The following is a 7,017-nucleotide window of genomic DNA, read 5'->3' on the forward strand; positions in this document are numbered from 1 at the left end:
GCAGGAAAAGATGCAATGGGTTCAAATTCCAGCCTAGCAGATTTAAATTAAATTTCAGGAAAATCTTCCTAACTTTAACTACAGGAGGCCAATGGAACAGACTCCCAGGGAAGTCATGGAAGCTTCTTCTGTGGAGGTTTTTCACAGACGTGTGAATAGCCATCAGTCTTAGATGACTAAGACAAAACAAATCCTGTATCTTGTCAGGGGGATAGACTAGCTGTCCTTTGCATTCCCTTATAACTGTATGGCTCTATCATACTATGATGTAAAATCCTAGTGTAGACCAGGTCTTAGTTACATAGAAATCTTTCGGCTCAATCCAGAGGTAACTGAGTGAAATTTAATGGGCCTGTGTTTTACAGCATGTCAGACTGGATGATGAAATGGTCCCTTTTGACCTTAAAAGGATCTACTGATAAATAAAGTAGACCAGGCATTTATATTTAATGTGTCACATAAATGAACAAGGGAACATTTAGTTAAATTGAAAATCTGAAAATATATCATTGAGAAAAGGTAATAGTTAACATAATTCATATTGGGCCTGTAGAGCTCCCTGCTACTAACATTATTGGAACAAAGAGCATAGAAGAATGGGATTCACAAATGGATTGGCCATTGTAGGTGGTGCTGGTGCCATCACCTGTCGTTAAGGCTGTCTGACACCTTCCGTTAGAAGACCTCATTTCCAGTTGCTTATAAGTTTGCCAGTTTTTAGTTATTTGGACTGAAATTTCCCATGCTGGGTGTCTGCTTTGAGCAGAATTGCTTTTTTTTTCTTTTTCTTTTTTTTTTTAAGTTTCAGGAATTACAGTTCAGCAGACTTCTCGAATGAAGCTAGGAGAAAATATGTGTTACCTATGTTGAAAAATTCTCATTATTGTTCTAGCTAGGACCCCTAGCACATCCAAGCTTTACAGCAGATAAAGTCAGGTAACATCCCCTGTCCCTCTGCTCCATTAATAGACAAAGCCCTGAAATGCAAGAAGAGGGGGTGACAGTATCTGTGCATTAATACACAGTTGGCTCCTGATGTATCTACTCAGTTCTTGCACCAAGGGGAGTTTTGCCTCACTCGGGCCTGAGCAAGGCACGGGTCGTGGTCTCAGAATTTGGCCTTGTATTGCACATCTACTAACATCTTTCATACTGAAGGATTCACTGTGCCACTGAAATGCACCACCTTGGGGCTGTAGTCCATCAGGCGGGATGCGCAGGGGTGCACAGAAAAGAGTGACATTTTGGCCAGTGATTCTTTAGCAAACTCATCACTTATGGCAAGGGCCCTGGGAAGTGTCATGATTGTGCAGAGCGGAAAGTACCACAGACTTACTATCTCTCTCACCACACCACATTACACAGGGTTTGTCAATCAGTTGAACTCCGCAGCAAGGGATGGGTACCTGTGAATTCGGAGATGGAAGTGTCCTCCTTAGTAATCCCCCTCAGGTATCCGTGACCGTCACCTCTCTGAACCCAGCATATGCAGCAGCATCCCACGCCAAGAGCCAGCACACGTTGTGCACAGTTTATAGTATAGCTCTGTGTAATCCCAGGGGAGTTTGTTCGGCCTCTAGAGGAGAAAGGAGGATCTGAGTGTAAACAGGCTGTGGACAAGCAACTCTCCGCTTCTGTGCTAATTATCCAACTTTAGGAGTAAACAGCAATTAAGGAACCTTCCCAAAGGGAGATGAGAACTCTTGGGCTCTGTGCTGAGTCAGAGAGGAATTGGCTGCTCTGTACGTTTGTGTGTATGTATTTAAAAATTATAGTTGATGAGAAAGAAAATTAGGGATAATGCCTAATTCTCAGGATAGATGGGTAGATAGTAGACAGAGAGATATGGAGAAACTTGACTAAGAGGAGACACAAGCACTTACAGCAAACACTTAGGGCTGTCGCTAAGGGATCAGAGATCAGTACTTCCCATCAGTAACTATCATCATACTGTGCAGCACCTTTCATTGATCGATCTTCAAAACACCTAGCAAAGGAAACACACAAGAAGCCATCCGCATATCATTGATCAGTGAACTGAGGCATGGGGAGACATGATTTGTCCAATGCCACACAGAGATGGACTGACAGAATCCAAGTTTCCTGATTTCCCTTCCATAACCACGGTCTCTCTGTCAGTAAGTGACCACCTGAAAATGGGGAAATGGACTTACGGTCTTGCAGGGCCTGTTCACTGGGGTAGGGGGGGGGAAAGGAATTCCCTGTGGCATACCAATCTGGGCCCCCACTCACACTGTGAGGCTGTGACAAGCTGAAATCCTCTCACGTCTTGTGTTTACACACCTATACACAAACAGGGACACACCCAGCTCCAGTTCCATGCATGCTTTCACTAGCCATCCATGAAACAACAATAGATAGACTCCAGCCAATTCCCCTCAGTTCTCCAGCCTAGCATCAAAGAGCTGTACCATCTGGCCCTGGCCAAAAGCCTGATCAATATCAATGTGGAGAGGACAATACAACAGCCTGAGGAGATTTCCCTTTTTCATTTAGGCTTTGAATCAAACAGTGTGTCTCCCTGATGGTACAAACACTCCACCAATCTTCCATACGCAGACTAGAAATCCCTTCAGCCTGGGACCACAGCCCCAGTTCAATCCCTGGTTCTAACATCTTTCGTGTTCTGTTGTTTGGGGAGTGAGGCCAAGTGACGATGTCGCTTCCATATGAACAGGTGTTCTCTGAGAAGCAACAGCCATGTACGGCTTCTTGTTGATTACTCCTAGTATGTCCAAAAGCTTTCCTCCAAAATCATGCCTGCTACACCTTTTCATAGGTTTACCATCAGTACCTATTTTTTTTATCCTAAGATTTACCATTAGCAACTAACTTTGCATTATGAGATTTAACAATAGCACCAAATCTTTTATCACAGGTAGGCATTTCCAAGTATTGTTATTGTGACAGTGCCACCCATAAGGCTTAATGGAAATATGATTATGTATGTGTATATATATTTAACAAAACTAGGATGCGTTTTATGCTACATATGCCATTTAACATATCTCTGTAAAAGTCATAATCTACTGAATCTATTAATCCTATTTGTATGCATGTGTCATTTTTGTATTGAATATTGGCAGCATACTTGTTTGATTCTAAGTAGGTTGTAGTGAAGCAGTTTGTCACCTTCCTGAGAAAAGACTATTCTCAGTAAGTGCCCCATCAAGAAACATTTCAACCAACAATGAACTTGGACTTTCCCGGGAATGTGGCTTGGCTGGTAAGGAACTGAGTCATGCATTGACATGTGACTTGTCCAGGTGACTCAAAACTCCATTTTGTAGCTGGAATTTGCATAGGAGAGAGGAGGGGCTCTACACCCACAAGAGAAAGTCTATTTGAGCCCATGGGAGACTCCTCCATTTTGTCTTCACCTGGCTAAATAGAGAGACTCTCCACCTCCAAAGATACCTGAAAGAAACTGGAACAAAGGACAGTGACTTAAAGGGGTGTGAGTGATTGCTGGACCCAGAGTAACAGGAGATTAGCCTGTAAAAGGTAGCATTCTGGAACTGGTGAGGATCTCATCTGTATTCAGTTGGATTAGAGATAGGTTTGCTTGTTTTATTTTATTTTGCTTGGTAACTTACTTTGTTTTGCCTGTTACTACTTTAAACCAATTAAATCCTACTTTCTGTATTTAATAAAATTACTTTTTACTTATTAATTAATCCAAAGTATGTGTTAATACCTGGTCATAAACAGACAGTTAAGGGTTAATGACTCTTTTACCTGTTCACCTAGCCTAGCTGACACCTGACCAGAGGAACCAATGGAGAGATAAGATGTTTCAAAAGGAAGCAGGGAAGCTTCCTTTGTTTAGTTTCAGTTTAAGTTTTGACCGGAGTGGGAAAGGTCTGGAATTCAGCCTCTTATCTAGTAGTGAGTATTAGTGAAGGAAATAAATAGGTTTATGTTTATTTCTTTGTAACTTATCTTGGGCATTAGGGAATAATCAAATTGGGTATTTTTTGTGTAACTAAGTTTTAGCCCAGGGGAACATCCTCTGTGTTTTGTATCTGTTGTCTGTGAGATCAGCTTGTATGCTATCTCCCAGAGGGTTTCTTTTACCTTTTTTTCTTTAATTAAAAGCCTTTTTTAAGAACCTAATTGATTTTTCCTTGTTTTTAGATCCAAGGGAGTTGGATCTGGGCTCACCAGGAATTGGTGGGGGAAAGGAGGGGGAATGGTAAAATTCTCCTTGTGTTAAGATCCAAGGGTTTGGATCGGTGTTCACCAGGAAATTGGTGAAGAAGTCTCTCAAGCCTCCAGGGAAAGGAATTAGAACTTGGGAGTGGTGGCAGCAAAACCAGATCTAAGCTGGTAATTCAGTTTAGGGGTTCACATGCAGGTCCCCATATCTGTACTCCAAAGTCCAGAGTGGGGGTGAAACCTATGACACCTGGGTTGGCAAAGAGCTGTGCATATCTCTCTATCAGTGTTATAGAGGGTGGACAATTTATGAGTTTACCCTGTGTAAGCCTTATACAGGGTAAAATGGATTAATTTGTATTTAGACCCCATTGGGAGTTGGGCATCTCAGTGTTGAAGACAAGAACACTTGTGTTAGCTGCTTTTAGTCAAGCCTACAGCTGTTAAGGGACGTGATTCAGACCTGGGTCGGGTTTGAGTGGGATAGCAAGTCTGGCTCAAACCAGGCAGGGTACTGAAGTCCCAGGCTGCCAGGGCAGGAAAGCAGGGGCAGAAGTAGTCTTGGCACACTGGGTGGCAGCTCCCAAGGGGGGTTCTGTGATCCAACCCATCACAGTTATTATACCACAGCTTGTGTTAGAAAAGTTTGGTTTGTTCAATACCCATTGTGTCTTTCAACTCCTTCCTAAACCTTAACATGTATTTAACTACTGGTGTTCCTTTCCTTTCCCCTCAGTAGGGATCTCAGTCTAAGGCCTGATCTACACTAGTCAGTTATTTCAGAATTAGCTGAGTTAATTAAAAAAAAAAAGATTCCATCCACATGACCAAACTGTTTTTTTTCCATTTCAAGGGCTCTTTAATCTGATTTCTGTACTCCACCTCGGCAAGTGGAGTAGCGCTTAAATCAAGATTGCAATCCCAAGTTAAAGGTTTTGTGGACGCAATTCGACATTATTGGCCTCCGGGAGCTATCCCAGAATGCTCCCTTGTGACTGCTCTGGACAACACTGTCAAATCGGATGCACTAGCCAGGTGGGCAGGAAAAGCCCCAGGAACTTTTGAATTTCATTTACTGTTTGGTCACCATCAGCACAGGTGACCATCAGCACAATCCACCATCACAGGCGACCATGCAGAGTCCACCATCACAAGAGATCACGCAGTCCCAGATTCACAGACAATCTCCAGCATGGTCCGAATGGGAGGTACTGAATTTCATCACATGCTGGGGAGACGTAGTTCTGTTATGGCAGAACTACGTTCCAAAAAATGGAACACAAATACGTCCACTAAAGTCTCCAGGGCCATGACAGAAAGAGGCTATTCCAGGGACACAAAGCAGTGTCATACAAAAATCACGGAGCTCAGGCAAGAGTACCAATAAGCCAGGGAGGTGAGTGGGTGCTCTGCATCACAGCCCCATACGTTCCGCTTCTACCATGAGCTGCATGCAATTATGGGGGGTGACGCCACCACTACCCCTCCACTGTCCATGGACTACTGCAAGGGGGGAGTTGCACAAAGGGAGGAGGAAGAATCATCGGAGGATGAAGAGGAGGAGGAGGACAGTGCACAGGCAGCAAGTGGGGAATTCTTTTTCCCTCCTAGCCAGGAACTATTTTTAACGCTTGAGCCAATAACCTCCCCCCACTCCCAAGGCAGGCTCCCGGACGATGACCCTGGAGAAGGAACTTCTGGTGAGTGAGAGCCTGACCGGAGCCACGCGGTGGGGGGCGGGAGGGAAACCCAGCCATGCTGGGCTGTTCGCATTAAGTTTAAAGGGCTCATCCCTGCTCACAGCCTCATTGGAGCTATGCGGTGGGTGCGGGCTGTGTATGTGTGTGTGTTCTGTGAAGCGATCATCCCAGAGATCCCGCAGGCCCTCCTTTTATATGGAAAGCCCACCAGGCATGGGAAAGGGGCCCCAGCAGTTTGAAAGCATTGAAATGAATGTAGAAGAAGCAGAACCCCATGCCTGCAAGCTCAATTCTGTTGCCCGCCCGTGTGTGATGGCTTACTCACAGCAAAGTGCCAGGCACTTCAGTATAAGAGGCAAAATGCTAACTTGTACAGAAAGAACATGTGCTGTGTACTATGAATTGCCAGCTTCACTGAGAAGGAGTGTCCCCTTTGTTCTCTGAATTGTATCTTTTAAAATATTACCCTCCCTTTTTCTCCTCCCACAGGTGCAAATGTTTCAACGTGGCCCCTGTCTACTCCGTCCCAGAGGCTCGTCCAGATTAGAAGGCAGAAAAAATGAACTCAGGATGACATGTTCGCCAAGCTCATGCAATCCTCCCGCACTGATAGGGCCCAGCTGAATGCGTGGAGGTGAACAATTGCGGAGTCCCATAAAGCATTACAGGAACACGAAGCTATGGTCAAGCTGACATGCTCCGCTATATGATGGATCTAAAGCGGGAAAGGCAGCAAGACCACAGACTGCCGCTGCAGCCCCTGTATAACCGCCCTCCATCCTCCCCAATTTCCATAGTGTCCTCACCCAGATGCCCAGGAACACGAGGAGGGAGGCTATGGGGACCCACACATTCAACCCCAGAGCATCACCCAAGCAGCACAAAGCTGGCATATGCGAACCTTTGGTTTGGTTTCTGGACTTGTCCTTCCCTCCTCCTCCACCCCACTAACCCAATACTCCCCCACTCACCTGTCTACCTTCTAATTTCTCTCAGTGTGTTGTGCAACAAATAATAAAGAACGGTTTTTAAACAATTTTGACTTTATTTCCTTTCATATATATAGGGGGCAGGTAACTTCAAGAGAAACAAACACAACTGTCACACCGTACCCTGGCCAGTCATGAAACTGGCTTTC

Source organism: Chrysemys picta, chromosome 1, assembly GCF_011386835.1.
Source record: "Chrysemys picta bellii isolate R12L10 chromosome 1, ASM1138683v2, whole genome shotgun sequence".
NCBI classification, from domain to species: domain Eukaryota; kingdom Metazoa; phylum Chordata; order Testudines; family Emydidae; genus Chrysemys; species Chrysemys picta.